Here is a 16,894-nt window from a genome sequence, read left to right on the forward strand (position 1 = left end):
TAAGCAGGTACTGTCAGAGCCTCTTAGGAGATAGCTATATTTAGGCTGGCTTGCCCTTCCTTCAGTCTCTGCTCCACAGTTAATCTCTGAAACTCCTTCTGTGGGTATTTGGTTCCCCTTTTACGAAGGAATGCACTGTCCACCATTTATTTGGTCTTCCTTCTTTTGAGTTCCTTGTGGTGTGAGTTGTTTTCTCAGTATTTAAATTGTACACACACCTGCATTTTGGAAACAGGGTCTCACCATGCAGCCCCGACAGGTCTCTCCATCCTCCGAGCACTGGGATCATCTCTGCCCAGCTTAGGCATCTTTCCTTAAACAAAAGTGATAATCTTGTAGCCTGAGGTCAAGCTGTGAGTGTAGTGCTTCCATTCTAGATTTTTGGCTGAAATCAAGTGTGACATAAGACTGGTGCAAGTAGAAGAGGAGGTCACGTGATCAGAGCCCTTGGTTTGCTTCTCTTTGGCACCCACATTCTTTCCTTATGGATTAATGGAGTCAATCCAGTTCTCAGACTATTGCTATGTAACTTATACATTGCCTCTTACCCAGTTTGAGCATCTAGACTGAATTCTTTAAACTCACTCAAGAGAGCAGTGGGGAAATGGCCTTGGTTTTACATTTCTATCTTTGTGGACATATGGAAGAGGTACCTTGTCATGGCAGAGGTACCATTGTGTTTGGAACATCATGGCCAAGGCTCTACATGGCTCTTCCCACTGAGGACCTTTATTTCTCAACTCAGATAAATGCAGCCAGTCCTCTGTAGCCATGTACCCTGTCCCTGACTTTAACCAACTGCAGATTGGACATATTAAGGAAATAATTGTGCCTGAACTAAACATGTTTGGATTCCTCTTTTTCTTATCATGACTCCCTAATCAATATCATATAACAGACAGACATTTACATAGCATTAGGTCTGAGAAGTAAACTGGAAATGATTTAACATATTTGGGGTATGTTCAAAAGTTAAGTGTCATTTTATATAAAGGACTTGAACATCCAAGATTTGGGTACCTGCAATAGGTTCTGGGACTAATAATCCTCTATAGATATCAAACAACAACTCTGCTTGATTCTCCCTCCTTTTCCTTTTATGGATATTACAACAGATGAACCCCAACTTTTTCCTTTCTTTCTCCTGTTCTTCATCACAACTTCCTGGACATAAGTGGGAGCCACCTGTTTGGGGTCCTCAGGATAAGGTTTTGGACGATGAAGACTGAGTCCAAAGCCTCAGGGTCTACAGAAACAAGCTTGGACACAACTTATGGGTCTTGCTGTCTTCTTACAAGGGCAGCAGAGTCCTTGGGTAGTAACTCTAAACATCTTATAGCCACATCTCCGGCCTTTGTCTTGGCCCCAGAAGGTACTAATTGTGTGCTATCTTTGAGACCAGTCTCCCCAGCAGGATTTATGCTCTACCTCCACCCATGGAGCCTGCTTATTCTGCCCCGTGCTGTTCCATTTCTCCTCTGCATGTTCCAGAATCCCACATAGAACAGAACAGGCAAAAGCAGAATAAAGAAATAAGAGAGCAAAACTGAGCAAGCCAAAGTCTCTGAGGAGATGTGCGATCCAGCATAATGATGAGGTTATCAGAAAACAGGCCTTGACCCTGCCTTTTATGTCTCACATGGAGCTGCTGTTTGCTGTTCGGGGATACAATGCAGCTGGATGAAGCCTGAGTGATTACATTCAGTGATTGTATAACAAAACACTGAGCTGATGCTTGTAAACTAAAAAAAAAAAAAAAAAAAAAAAAAAAAAAAAAAAAAAAAAATGAGGGGAGTGTGGAACATGGCTCCTGCTTATTCAGTAGACTTCATCCTAACACTAACTCCTCAGGGACATTCAACACCACCTCATTTATCTGGCATCAACTAACTTTGGAACAGATCCAAGGCCTGACATAAATAGAACAGATCTCTGGGAAGCCCAGAGATGTCTAGAAGCCTGGGCTTTGGAGGATAAGCCCTACTCCACTCCTGGAGGAGCCTGGCCAGTTTCTGTTGTGAACAGGTCTTGTGTGTTGGCACTTGGCTCAGGTTTCAGTACTCTGTAGAGGGAGGACTGAGGCTCTTTGAATATAGGTGGCTAAGAGCACCTAATAGCACCTGCTAGTGCCTCAGAAGATTTCAAAGAATTAGAGCTAAAAAAAAAAAAAAAAAAAAGGCTTGAAAATCCAAGAATATAGAAGACCCCTAGCCAACCCTGAGAAGGAGTCTAAGCTCACTAGGAACACAGAGGTTACCCTGTCACCCAGCAGTGCAAGTTCTGTGTGTGCAAACAGGCTAGCACAGGGAGGGACAATTGCTTGGTGGTCACCCATTCTTTCAGGTTCTATAGATGTATTATCTATAGGATAGCATTTATTTAAATCCTTATCTTTCACAGCAATCTGAAGGATATGCACCTTTCAAAGAAGACAAGTAGGTCAGCTTGACTTAGATCTGTGATGAAAGAGACTGTTTGGCTTCCTGACCAAACTGGAGAAGAAACAGGGCCAAGAACAATCCTGGCTGGTGCCTGGGTCATGTGTTGCGAAGTAGTGCTGCTGAAGGATTCTGGCTCTCAAAGTCAGGCTGGCTGGAACTGCATTTGTGTGAGGGGTTAGAGCCTATTGCAGGGCTGGGGTCTGCTGCGGAGTTCAAGTCTTCTATAGGAGGGCTGGGGTCTCTGCAGAGTTAGAGTCTGCTATAGGAGGGTTGGGGTCTGCTGCAGCTGCGGTCAGGGTCTGCTGGAGGGTTAGGATCTGCTATAGTAGGGTTAGGGTATGCTAGAATTCACCATAATTCAGATAACTGGGAGGCAGGTGGAAGAAGTCCCTTACCCAGGATTCAATGAGGGAAACAAAATGTTCAGAGAAGCCGGGCAGTGGAAGTGCATGCCTTTAATCCTAGCACTTGGGAGGCAGAGACAGGCGGATTTCTGAGTTCGAGGACAGCCTGGTGTACAGACTGAGTTCCAGGACAACCAGGGCTACACAGAGAAACCCTATCTCAAAAAAAACAAAAAAGAAAAAAAAAATTCAGAGAAGGGTTGTTTAGGGTTCAAGGGTTGACATTATCTTGGTTGATACACCTTTGTCAGTCACAGTCTACTCAGTATCTTTCTTACTCTTCTGAAATTCATCACGGTTGCTAACTGTTGCGGGAATTATAGAAAATGAATCCACCCTGCAAAACTCGCTTTCCCGCCAGGCCGTGTTCTTGTGCTGATACTGTTAGGCCTCAGTTCTAAGTTCTGGCAGGTTTTTGTTATTTTCTCCCAGCAAGCTACATCTCGCTCGCTCACATGCAACTCTTTACACACTCCCACAATCATTCATCTAAATAGCGCCTAAGACCCAGTAAGTAAAGCATGACTCTTAAGGCCTTAATATCCAATCAGATTTATATAATAATAAAATCACAATTTACAAGATGCCAATACAATAATTTCAGAACCAAATAATAAAGACAATATTCTAACCCAATTAATCTATTTTGTAAAAACCTTTGCTTGGTTGTATAACCTCGTGGGGTCTGACTGGTCCTCATCATCTGTCTCCATGATCACCTCTCTCCTCCTGCTCCTTTGACCTTTTTCCTCCTCCAACTCTAGCTCACCTCTCTATTCCTGTCCAGTCACAGGCCTGTCACTGCCATAATGTGATTGGACAGAGAAGATGCTGTAGCAGCTGACCAACTCTCTGCCCTCAAGTTTATCTATCAAACACTCCCTCTCTAAGTATTGAGGCTCTTCCAGAAGAGTCCCATTATACCAGAGCTTCGAATTAAAACCTAGGTAGGTCTCTTTATAGATTCTCTACTGCCTCTCTGAGAATTACACAGACAATAACTAATTTGCCTGTCTTGATATTTTATAAAAACAACACAATAAAAATCACCTTATGATTTAAATGATTGTTCAGCATGATTCTAAGATGAGAGGAAACAACTCTTGCTCTTCAAAGAAGTTTTAATGTTTAAGTGAAGTCACTAATAAAATATGTGTGTGCACACACCATGTGAGTGCAGGCACAAGTGCCATGTGTGTGGAGGCCCGAGGACAACGTTCTGGGGTCAATTCTGTCCTTTCACTCTGGGATCTGGGGATAGAACTTAGGTCATCAAGTTTGCCCCAGGTTCTTTTTATCTGCTGGCCCAGAAGTTTCCATTTTTGCCTGCTTTAAGTTTTCTGAGCCTCTAAAAGGTCAAGTACCTGAGGCTGAGTAGCTGTCCAAGGAGTAGGAACTTAGTTATTCTGTGACATAGTTATGGCTGGAACGACAAGGCGTAAGATGCCATTTCTTCAGCTCTAGTGAAAGGAGGCAGGCCTTCTAAATGAGACCTTCACCTCAAACAGGTATGGTGATATATATACACCTGTAATCCTGGTTCAAGGAATAAAGGCAGGAAGATCCACCAGTCCAGGGCTAGTATCATGAGCTATACAGTGAACCTGTCTCATATACATGTGTGTGGATGTGTGTGTATTTGTTTATGTATATGTATGTATTGTGTTTGTGTATGTGTGTATATGTTTGTGCATGTGTATGTATTTGTGTACATGTGTGTGTGTTTGTGTATGTATTTGTGTATATATCTGTGTTTGTGTATGTGTGTATGTATTTGTATATGTGTATGTATGAGTTTGTGTTTGTGTATGTGTGTATGTGTATGTATAAGTGTTTGTATATATATATGTGTGTGTATATGTAAGTGTATGTGTATGGCAGAGTGGCTCATAGGTGGGGCCAATTTCTTAGGATGGGCCCTTGCATGTGGGCATATGAGTTCCCAGAGAGGAGGGCTCCATGCAGGGGTGGGCTTAATAGGATAAAGTGAACAAGATAAATAAACACATAAGTTAGTGTGTTTTTAAATTTAAAAATAGATATGAGGCCTTCCAAACCCAAGAATCCTGTCCCTGATTTAGGGTTTTGCCTTTTTGAGTGTGTATGTAGGGATGCCAGGGAACTTCGTGCCTTGGCCTCTGGGTTTTGTATTAATTAGTGTTTCATACTTTATTCCTACTTAGCATATTACATGTTTTAAAAACAAGCCTGTTTGTATTTTGTCATGATATTGAAGTCACTGAGGAGATATATCATGCCTCTATGTGACAGTCTCTGTGTTATCTCTGGGACAGTCTTAAGTTACTGGGTCCCATCTTGTTAGGCAAATTAGAGTGTGCAGTAACAGGCAGTAAAACTGACCCTTGTCACTGATAAAGGAAAGAGAAATTGCTACAGTGATCCAAGGATAATTAATTTCATTGGCAACATGCCTCTAAAAATCGCAGCCCAAACTTCTTAGGGAAGAAAGTAAGTTGATTCTAAGTGTCAAACAGAGTCGAGAGCATCCAGACCCACGGTGGATAAAGAACGAGTCTGGCATGGAACCTGAGCGGCCTTGCCAGACCCAGAATCTGTTGTGTGGTTGTCTTTCTCATTCCTTTTTCTCTCATGAGATAACTCTCTAAAAGGACGGGGACACACATGTGCGCGCGCACACACACACACAGACACACACACACACACACACAAACACACGCGCGCATCAAGGCAGAACCAAATGGAGTGGAGCAGTAAGGCTTTGTGAACTGACTTCAGAGCAGTGATCATATAAGCTAGGCTTCTAACGGGTGAAAGTAAGAGAGGCTCATTACCAGCTTACTCAAGCCAGAAGGAAGAATACATCTTAGGAGGGGAGGAAAAAAGAAAGCAGAAGCAGAGAGGGTGAATGCGGGGATGGGGGAGGTGGGGAGGGAAGGCAGAAATTCTAATCTCAGGAGAGCCAGGAAGGGCTGAGAGTCCGCACATACATAATTGGTTTATAGTTTTCCGGCTTTCTCTAGGATTATGATTGTGTCACCTGGGATAGCTTTGTTTCTTCCTTTACAATTTCACTTTTATTTCTTTGTCTCTTACCATGGAAGTGGTGAGGACCTCCTGTGTGATAGTCGAAGGTTAAGTACTCACATTCATGTTTATTCTTGACTTTAAGGAGGATGTGCTTAAGGTGTTGGTGAGGGAACTTTGCACAGACTATTCTGTTAAGAAAGGTCTGTGTTCTAATACAGATGTAGAGGCTCACAGCCAACCATTGAACTGAGTACAGGGTCCCCAATGAAGGAGTTAGAGAAAGGACCAATGGAGCTGAAGGGTTTGCAGCCCCTTAGGACGAACAACAATATGAACTAACTAGTACCCTCAGAGCTCCCAGGGAATCAACCACCAACCAAGGACTATACATGGTGGGACTGATTGTTCTGACAGCATGTGTACAGTAGAGGATTGCAAAGTCGATTATCAATGGGAGGAGAGGCCCTTGGCCCTGTGAAGATTCTGTGCCCCAGTGTAGGGGAATGCCAGGGCCAATTAAGTGGGAGAAGGTGGGGTGTTGAGCAGGGGGAGGGGGGAGGCAACAGGGGTTTGTTCTTGTTGTTTTTGTTTGTTTGCTTGCTTGCTTTTTGGAGGGGAAAGGAGAAATCATATGACATGTAAATAAAGTAAATATCTAATAAAAAAAAAAAGAAGGTATGGAGCCAAGCAAGAGCCCATGAGGTTGTAGAGTATTACCTCTACAGGGAAAGGGATAAGTCTAACTAGGCTGCTAATAATTTTATTATTTAATAGAATACTATTTTGTTATTAAAAAAAAAAACAAAACAAAAACAAAGAAAGGTCTGTGTTATGGTCTGAGTAGGGAACATTCCCCGAGGGTTCATCTGCCTGAACACTTGCTCCCTAGCCGTCGGCGCACTTTAGGAGGATATGGACCTTTATGGCCCCACTTGCTATGCTTGCTGCTCCCTGCGTGTTGATGCTATGCTTGCCGCCAGCTTCCTGCACCTGCCATCATGCCTTCCCCACTGGGAAGGGCTCTATCCCTCTGGAGCTGAAAGCAGAAGCAAATCCTTTCTCCCATAAGTTGCTTTTTTGTTAGGGAGTCTTATCACAGCCTAGGAAATAAACTCACATAATCTGTTTTACTCCTGGTTTGTGCATGTATATGTGGGTTTGTATTATAGGTTAGTTTTTAAATCTGGGCATATGGAATTATTTATCTGCTTTTTTTGTGATGATAATATTCTTTTCTCTTTGGAATCTGTAACATGGTGGATTTTATTGGTAGAGTTTCTTAATATCACCAAACCTTGAGCTTGTGGTTGTAAAACAGCTTAGCTGTCCTGCTCACGTGTAATAAGTATGCTGTTGACTTAATAATACTTGTTTAGGGTTTTCTGTCTGAAACTGTGGGTAAGCATGTGTTTGTTATTCTTTTCTGGCACTGCTCTTATCTTGATTGAATATCAAAATGTATACTGGTTTCGGGGCTAGGGAGATGGCTAAGGGAGTAAACAATGGACAAACATGAGACTGATCCTCTGGCCCATGAGTTCAGATCACTAGGACCCACATAAAATCCAGGTAGATATAATGCCAATTGTAGCCCCAGATTCCAGGAGACAGGCACAGGGGATCCCATAGACAAGCCAAATCAGTAAGCTCTGGGCTCAAGTGAGAGACCCTGGTTCGAGATATAAGGTTGAGAGAAACTAAGGAAGACACCTGATGTCATCTTTGAATACACACACACACATACATGTGCACACACACACACATGCACACACACATAGGCACTCACACACACATCCTTTCCCATAAAGCATGCACCAACATACATGTGCACATGCATGTGTACAAACATGTACACATGCAAAAATATATCACCTTTATTGATTTACTTTAGAGTGTTGCTCTTTTTTCCTGTTATCTGGAAAACTTTGCATGGAGTTTAGTAAAGTGAGCTGTCCTTTGACTATCTGGCACAGCAACCTTGTGGGTCCTTTCTAAGAACACGAGAACACAGCTTTGTTTTTTCAGTGTCTGTAGGCTATTTTTTCTCTGTGTGTGGGGGGGTCTGTTTTGGTTATTTCTGGTTTTCTCTAATTTTTCTATTTCTTTTTAGTTTCACACTTTTCCTGGCAGAACATTTATAACCCCCTTCTCCATTTATTTATTTATTTATTTATTTATTTTTAAAGATTTATTTATTTATTTGTTATATGTAATTACATTGTAGCTGTCTTCAGACTCTCCAGAAGAGGGAGTCAGATCTCATTATGGCTGGTTGTGAGCCACCATGTGGTTGCTGGGACTTGAACTCAGGACCTTTGGAAGAGTAGTTGGTGCTCTGAATCACTGAGCTATCTCTCCAGCCCCCCCTTCTCCTTTTAAATCCTGATATATCAGTAACTATGACTCCTCTGTCATTCCTACTGACATTTATTTTTCTCATCCCCTGAACTTATCTTGCATTTATTATTTAGGTCATGATCTCTCTGTTCTCTTCATTGCATCTGGTTTTCCTGTTCTGTAGTTTTTATCATTATTATTATTATTATTATTATTATTATTATTATTGTATTTCCTTCCATCTTCTTGGAGTTTATTTTTCTACTTATAGTATCTTTCTAAAACGTTTTTTAAAGATTTATTTTATTTATTTTATGTGTATGAGTACACTGTAGCTGAACAGATGGCTGTGAGCCATCATGTGTGTGGCTGCTGGGAATTGAGCTCAGTACCTCTGCCGGCTCCGCTTGCTCTGGCCCCTGCTCACTCCGGTGTAATTCACTGTAGCTGTCTTCAGACACACCAGAAAAGGTTGTCAGATCTCATTACGGGTGGTTGTGAGCCACCATGTGGTTGTTGGGATTTGAACTCCGGACCTTCGGAAGAGCAGTCAGTGCTCTTACCCACTGAGCCACTTGCCAGCCCTCTAAAACTTTTTGTAGTTAAGATTTTTCGCATATGTATGTGTGGTATGTATAGGCATGTCTGTATGTGTGTGTGCTCAAGTGTGTGGGTTCACATGTATACATGCATGTGGAGGCTCGAGACTGATTGTTGTCCACCTTATGCACTGAGAAAGGCTCTCTTGCTAAGCCCAGGGCTCACTGTTCCAGCTAGTCTGGCTAGGCAGTTTGTGTGGGGGTTCTCTGTCACTTCAGGATTCCAAGAACCCACACAAAAGCAGGATTTGGATTACAGCTGGTTACAGGTGAGCTGGTATGCAGTGTGGCTCTGGGGTTTGAACCCTGGTTCCCATCACCCACTGAGTCGCTTTCCCAGCCCTCTTCCAGTGTCTTAATTTAAGGGTTATTAATTTCCTTAATGTCTCTCTTATTATAAATGTTTAATGCTACAACTCCCCTTCTGAAATACTGCTTTGACATTATTAATTGTGGTTTAAGGTAGAAAACTTTATTAATTCTAAGTATATTTTAACTTCCACTGTGGCTTACTGACCTATATGTTTCTTGAGTGTTTTTTAATTTCCTGATGGCTGATATTTAAAGATGGTAAGAACTGTTTGACTTATTAAATCATTAATTTGTGTTATGAGTCTCCTATGCACTTGGCATTACTTACATTAATTCTGACAACAGCCATACAAGGTAGAGCTAGTATGACCCCAGTATTGTATATGTGAAACATGGAGCACTAGGCATTTCAGCAATTTTCCCAACACCACGGAGCAGCTGAATAGACAGGACTCAGGTTCAAATCCAGACCATTCAGCTTAGTACTAAGTACTGCATAAACAGTCATTGTCTCAGTTACTGTTTTTGTTGATATAATAATTATTCTTTATTCAATTTTTTCTGTTTAATTCCACCACAGTGAGAGAACGCAGCCAGTATAGCACAGACTTTCAAAAACTTGTCATGACCTACACTGTGACATGGAGTGTGGTCAGTTTCCAGGTCCACCTCAAAGGCATGTATGCTGTTATCTGGTGCAGTCTCCTAGGTGACCAAGCCCGAGCTTGTTGGCTAATGGCTTCTGTAACTGTAAATCTCAGATTTTGATCTCATCGAAGTTACATTATCAGATGATTACACAGTTAGGCTTACCTTATCTTTCTGGTGAATTAAATCTTTGGTTTATAGATAGTAGCTCCCTTCATCCCTAATGTGCCGTAAGGTTGGAGGATGGTTCAGGCCCTAGAGCTGTGGTGTGGAATTTCAGAGACCATACTCTACTATACCCACTGCTGGAGTGCAACTAACAGATCCCCCATCGTTTTGGGTGGGTACGAATGGAGGGGGGAGTTTATCATCATAGATGGCAGTCCTCAGAAGGCTAGCTCATTCCAGTTGACTCTTTTGAACCTGCTGTCTGGCCTCAGTACTGGCTGCCCTCTCTGAAGTCAGGTCTGATCTTTGTTTACTCTTTGAGTATTGTTGACAACCTTATTTGTCCTTTTCAAAGACATTTCTCTGGCATATTTGTGATGATTTCTACTAGCACATTTTGACAACAGTATCTGTGCTGCTGCATTGGCAAAGACGAATGTCCCAAGCAAATCTGCCTTCCTTCCTCTCCATCCCTGGCTCGTTTTTCTTAAGTCACCATGTATTCCCAGTGACTCAGTTCAAAAGGGCCTTACCTACTCCAGCCCATAGTAGCGTTCTTGATGGTAGACTTCCTTCCTGGGTGTCCCTTTCTCTCTGCAGTCTGTGCTGCACAGCCAGCTTCTCTTTGTCCCGTTGTCTCCTCTGCCAGTCTCCTTCTATCTAACCCCTTGAGGTCGCTTGAAGTTTTCCTTTTCTCTGTCCCCTTAGATTCTACTTTGTGGAGTTTTAAATACTTCCCCGGGGTGAGGACTGTTTCTAGAGATCTTTTCACATCTCTAGATTCCCAATGTCCCATGGCCATTGAGACCAGTCCACTGGGAAGTCACACTAACTCTCACATTAACACAAATTTGAATGTGTTCCTTTGTGGGTCCACTATCCCCAACTGGCTATTTCACACTGGAGGTTTTGGGGTGCAGAGGAGCAGGGGAGCAGGGAGACTGTTAATTAGTTAACCATAGTTAGCCTATATACTTTGAGTCCTAGGCTCAAGTTATCCTCCTGCTTCTCTCTCTTGAGTAGATAAGACTCTAGGCATATGCCACTTGCTTGACTTTCTCTTACTGTCCCCTGACTCACACCAGAATTTCTATGCTTGCAGTGTGTGTGTGTGTGTGTGTGTGTGTGTGTGTGTGTCTGTCTGTCTGTCTGTCTGTCTGCATGTGCCTATGTGTGTAATGGAGGCCAGAGAACATCCTTTGGTGTTGTTCCTCAGGCACTGTCTACCTTTGTCCTATTAACACAGAATCTCTCACTTGCCTGGCATTTGCCAAGTAAGCCAAGGATCCACCTGTCTCTCCTTCCCCAGTGGGGGAATTACAAACACACCCTGATATTTTGTTTGTTTCTGTAGGTTCTGGGGATCAAACCTAGGTCTGAGCACATGCCCAGCAATCACTTTATTGACTGAGCTGACTGTCTCCCCAGTCCAATTACCAGATTTTTAATGATCACTTTTATGTTACTGGTCTACCCACTGATTTCTGTCTTTCTTGAAGGCAGGACAAAGTCTGATTCATTATGAACATCCTGGTGTCCACAACACAGGGCAAACATTTGGGGACAGGATTCAAGAAGAAATATCCTCTGGCCCTCTCCAGTTCCTAACTTCTGAAAATGCAATATAATAACAAGAGGGCTCAAAACATGGAGGGCAAAGTGGGCCAGCTCATCATCAGCTCTGTGAGACACAGAGCTCTGGATTTAGAACACTCAGCCCAGATGTGGCCGTCTCCAGAAGAGTTATGGTCAATCTCCACACTCTTTCCTCTTGCCTAGGAATGAATGATGGAGGCATGCAAAAACAATATTAACACAGTTCTAAGACAGCCTCCTCCCCAGCTGGAGGATCTATTCCTCTGTGTGTTTCATTGGCCCTCTCTTAATGAATAAGTTAAGATTGATTGCATCTGTTTCTTCTTTAAATTAACAAAATTTACCCTCAGTTTGTTTAAAAAGAGGGACAAAAGCCTGTTTCTAATTTGTTCTGATACATTTATTAAATGTAATCATCCAGTAAAAAAAAATCAGAGATGTTGAGAACAGCAGGAAAATATTAAACTTTCAAAATGCAGAGCTTGAATCATAAAATCTGTTTCATGGGCTCTCTCTGAAATGGGACATAACCCCAGTGGCATTCACAATTAGCTGCTGAGCAGCTCGGTGTAACCCAGAGGGCCAAGAGAGGGTAGCACATCCACCCGACACCTTCCCTTTCTCACAGATGAGATCCTGGGCTGTGTTACCCACTGAGGAGCCTGTTGGCTTTTGGAGCGTGGGTTTAGTCCACATTTCTTCCCTTCATTCACTGTTGTTTTATGAAGAGTGAAGTCAGCTAATGGAAAATATTACTTACTTTTGGAGGATGACTTTTTCTTTCCCCTACTCCCTTTTTCTTTCCCATTCCCCTATAAACCCCACCAGGAATATAGAAATAAATGTCCCATTTGGGATGCCCAGATAGAAGGAAGAAAAATTTTGCTCTATAATAAAGCCCTAAGGTGCTGTTGAATATCCAAGAGTAGGAATCCCTCAGACCCCAAAAGATTGATTCACAATCATGTTATTGATATATAGATATAAATTACAAACACCAATATGTATTTGTGAGATTTGTGTGTGTGTGGACACATGGGATATGTATGATACCTCTATAGATGAAAAAATCCTCCACAGAATAATGTGAAGCAAACAGTACATCAACAAGTCATACACCATGACTGAGAGATAGTCATTTCATCATTATAAGGATGCAAGGCTAGCTGGGTGGATGACAATCAATAAGTGTGATATCACATCACCAAAATACACAGCTACAAAACAGGTCAGTGTCATAGATACAGAAGAGATAGTGTTTGTCAAAATTCAGCATCCCTTCAAGATCAAAACCCAACAAATTTAGGCATAGGAGGAAAATTACTTCAACTCAATGAAGCCAGTGTGGCAGACTCATAGTTAATGTACTGTAAGGGGGAGTTAAAAGGTTTCCCTCTGCGATCTGGAATAAAAGAAGGCACCCCATTCTCACCACTTTCAGTCAGCATAGCATAGAAGACTTCACTTGAACAATTAAACAAGAAAAAGATGAGAAAGAAGGAAGTTAAACTGATCCTGTTTGCTGATGACAGGCTTATGGTTAAACAAAAAAAAAGCCTGGAATGGAATACTTAATAAATATTTCACAGTGTTGCAAATGAATTTAATAGAGCCCCAGGACATGGAATCAGCACACAAAATTAGCAGCATTTCTACATATTGATGGATGCAAAGCTATCTGAAAAATAAAGAAACCAATCTCAAATTTAATAGCTACCAAAAATGACTCAGAATACATTTAACTAAAGTAGTAAAAACCTCTACAGCAAAACAAAACAACAGAACATTGGTAAAAAAGCAATTGAAGAAGACAGTAAGCTGGAAATGAAGCCCATGCTCTTGAATTGGAATAATTAATATTATTAATATTGTTAAAATGCCCATAGGACCCAGAGTGTGAGGTCCAAATTTTAATCCTGTTCTTTGTAGAAATGCAATGAACACTACCAGAATTCGTATGGCATAAAAAAAAAAAAGTCTGAATAATCAAGCAACCTTAATCAAAATTACTAACAGCTCAATGAGCCCCACTATATGACTCCAAATCCATAGTAATCAAACAGCAAGATCCTCACATCAAACCAGACAGACAACAGAACAGAGTAGAGAGCCCAGACTTATGTGCTTACAGCCAACTGATTAGTGACAAATATGTGAAGGACCTATGGAAGAGAGGGCAGCTTCCTGGGCCAAGAGAAACTACACACACACACACACACACACACACACACACACACACAATTGAATTAGATCCTCATCTTTAACTATACAGAAAACTTAGGTCAAAATTGATAGAGAGCTTAAAAGTAAGACCCCAAACAATAAAACCATATAGAAGAAAATACAAGATATTCATCTAAGCAAGGATGTTTCAGGACACTCCAACCAAGTGCAGGCCAAATTGATCATGTCAAATTAGGGAATGTCTGTGTGGCAGAGGAAACAACAGAGAGATAGCCCGTGGAATGGGGGAAATATTTAAGAATTACATTTTCACAAGAAGAAAAGATGTCCAATGCATAGATGAATAGCAATAAATAAACAAGAATCCTAATTAAATATAGCAAATGAGGGCTGGAAGATGGCCTAGTGGATGAAGCACTTGGCACTCAAGCAAGAAGACTGGAGTTGGCATCCTTAGAACTCATTTGAAAGCCAGGCAGTTTCTCTGGCCACCTATAATCCCAGGGCCCAGGAGGCAGGAACAGCAGAACCACTGCAACAAGCTGGCCAGCTAGATGCTGCAGTTTAAATGATGAATGTCCCCCATAGGGTTATATATGAGAACACTTGGTCCCAGTTGGTGGCACTGTGTTTGGAAAGATTATAGAACCATTATGTCCTAAAGTTTAGGAGGTGAAGTGGTCACTGGGAGTGGGCTTTGAAGAATGGCTATTATAAAAAATGCTGGAAGATAACAAATGTTGATTAGGATGTGAAAGGGGGGGAACCCTTGTATGTTGTTGCTAAGAAAGTAAATGCATGCAGTTGTTAAGGAAAACAGTATAGAGGTTCCCCCCAAAGCTAAAAATAGTGTCATAATATCATCTAGAAATCCCACTACTGTGTCCAAAATAAATAAAACCACTATATTGAAGGCATGTCTGCACTCCATGTTCATCATCACTATTGGTAACAGTCAAGGTCTACAGTCAGTCTATGTATTCATCAATGAAGGAATGAAGTATGTCTGCACATATGTGTGCATATATAACATTACACACAAATTACTCAATCTTAGATATTCTATTGTTGTACCAGAAAAGGGACCAAGAGATGCTCTGTGAATCGCATCTACTGATGTCATTTTTTATAATATTTTTATAATTTTATAATTTCTTATAATAGCCATATTTCAAAGCCCACTTCCAGTGACCACAGTACCTCCTAAATTTTAGGACCTAAATGCTCTATAATCTTACCCAAAATGGCTCCAGCTGGGACCAAGTGTTCCCATATATAAGCTTATAAAGGACATTTATCATTTAAACATTTATTTTTGTACACATGTAAGTGTACACACATATACACACACACTTACTACATTTTCTTGGTGTATGCGTGTGGCCGTAAGATGAATGAAGTTCTGATATTTTATGGCACTGTAGATAAACCTGCAGGACATTGTGTTGAGTAGAATGATCCAGGTGCAGAAAGGAAAACACTGCATGATCTGACTCATGTAGAATCTAAAACGTTTGTATCACGAAAGTGGAAGGTAGACTGGTACCTACTGGAGCCTGGGGGTAGTTAATAGGGATGGGTGGCAAGACATTGTTGGGAAACCCTGCTATTAAGGTCATAGTCTACTATGACTGGAAAGTTCCCTAAGCTCCACCCAAAATGGAAGACTCCCTTTCCCAGTGGGAACTCCTCCTCCCTGCCTGACTTTATCTGGGGATCCCGGTCCCCACATCCTCTACTTTAGGAATGTCACATAGCCTTTGGTGAAATTACAGGTTCAACTTATTTTCTCCCAAGAACCTGCCTGACAAGCACCTGGAATGCCTCTCCATGTAAGTGAGGATGTCTTAGTTAGGGTTTTACTTCTCTGTAAATGGACACCATGACCAAGACAACTCTTATAAAGTACAACATTTAATTGGGGTTGACTTACAAGTTCAGAGGTTCAGTCCATTATCATCAAGGCAGGTGCATGACTGTGTCTAGCCAGACATGGTGCAGAAGAAGCTGTGAGTTCTACATCTTCATCTGAAGGCTGGCTTCCAGGCAGCTGAGATGAGTATCTTAAAGGCCAGACACAGAGTGACACACTTTCTCCAACAAGGCTGCACCTATCCCAACAAGGCCACACCTCCAAATAGTGCCATCCCCTGGGCCAAGCGTATTCAAACCACCATAGAGGGGTTCCCAGTACCTTAAGCCACAGCCAGTGCACACTCATCCACCCTGAAAATCCCTTCCCACTCTCCAAGGTTTACATAGCCCTTGTTCACCCCGAGTAAAATATATGTACAAGCTGTTACACTGAATACTGTCTAAAAGAGCTGTAGCACTGAAATCCTTGAAGAAGCCTCCCTTCCCTCCCCAGCCAAACCCACAGACCAGGAGCCTGCTGACCCACTGACCCACAACATTGGTCAAAGGTATAGAATTACAGCTAGAAAAAGGAAATGAATTTTTAAGAGAGTTGTTAATAATGATGTATTGTATTCTTCAAAAATGTAAAGAGTATGGGTGTTATATGTTTTTACCACAGGAGAAATAACCATGTGAGATGGTGTGTTTGTTAATTAGCATTGTTGTCTCACTGTGTGTATATACTTAAGAATATGTTGTCCGTGATGAAATCATATGCTATCTGCCAATTTTAGAAGTGTGTTTAAGGGCCTGGAGGAATGGCTTAGTGGTTGAGAGAATTTGCTGCTCTCGCAGAGGGCTGGAATTTAGTTCCCTGCACTCACATGGTGGCATATAACTGCTCGTAACTCCAGTTCAAGAGGATCCAGTGTCCTCTTCTGGCTTCCCTGGGTACCAGGCATGCATATGGTGCACATGTGGACATTCAGGCTAAACAGTTATATACATAAAATAAAAATAAATGAATTTTTAAGAAAGAAAAGATGAAGTACCACTGAGGGTAAGGAGTGTTGTTTGGTCTGGCTAACGTTTTTAGGGCTGGGTGGTGGCTCAGTAGTTCAGCGCACTTTCTTGTAAAGGGTAGAGCTTGGTTCTCAGCACCCATGTTGGGTGCTCCACAACTGCCACCAACTCCAGCTCCATGGGGTCTAATCTCCTCTTCTGGCTTCTGTGGGCACCTGCTGTGCAGGTATACACGCATACAGACACACACAGACACACACACACACACACACACATACACATACCAACAACAACAACAACAACAACAACAATTTTT

At 41.8% G+C, this 16,894-nt stretch overlaps 1 protein-coding gene across 2 annotated transcripts in view; it reads left to right on the forward strand.

The window, feature by feature from the left end:
• The window catches only part of Acoxl (acyl-CoA oxidase like), a 290,661-nt gene that overhangs the window by 157,150 nt on the left and 116,617 nt on the right, over positions 1–16,894 (forward strand). The gene's annotated exons all lie outside the window — the stretch shown is intronic.

This window comes from Mastomys coucha, unplaced genomic scaffold (genome assembly GCF_008632895.1).
Source record: "Mastomys coucha isolate ucsf_1 unplaced genomic scaffold, UCSF_Mcou_1 pScaffold15, whole genome shotgun sequence".
Classification (NCBI taxonomy): domain Eukaryota; kingdom Metazoa; phylum Chordata; class Mammalia; order Rodentia; family Muridae; genus Mastomys; species Mastomys coucha.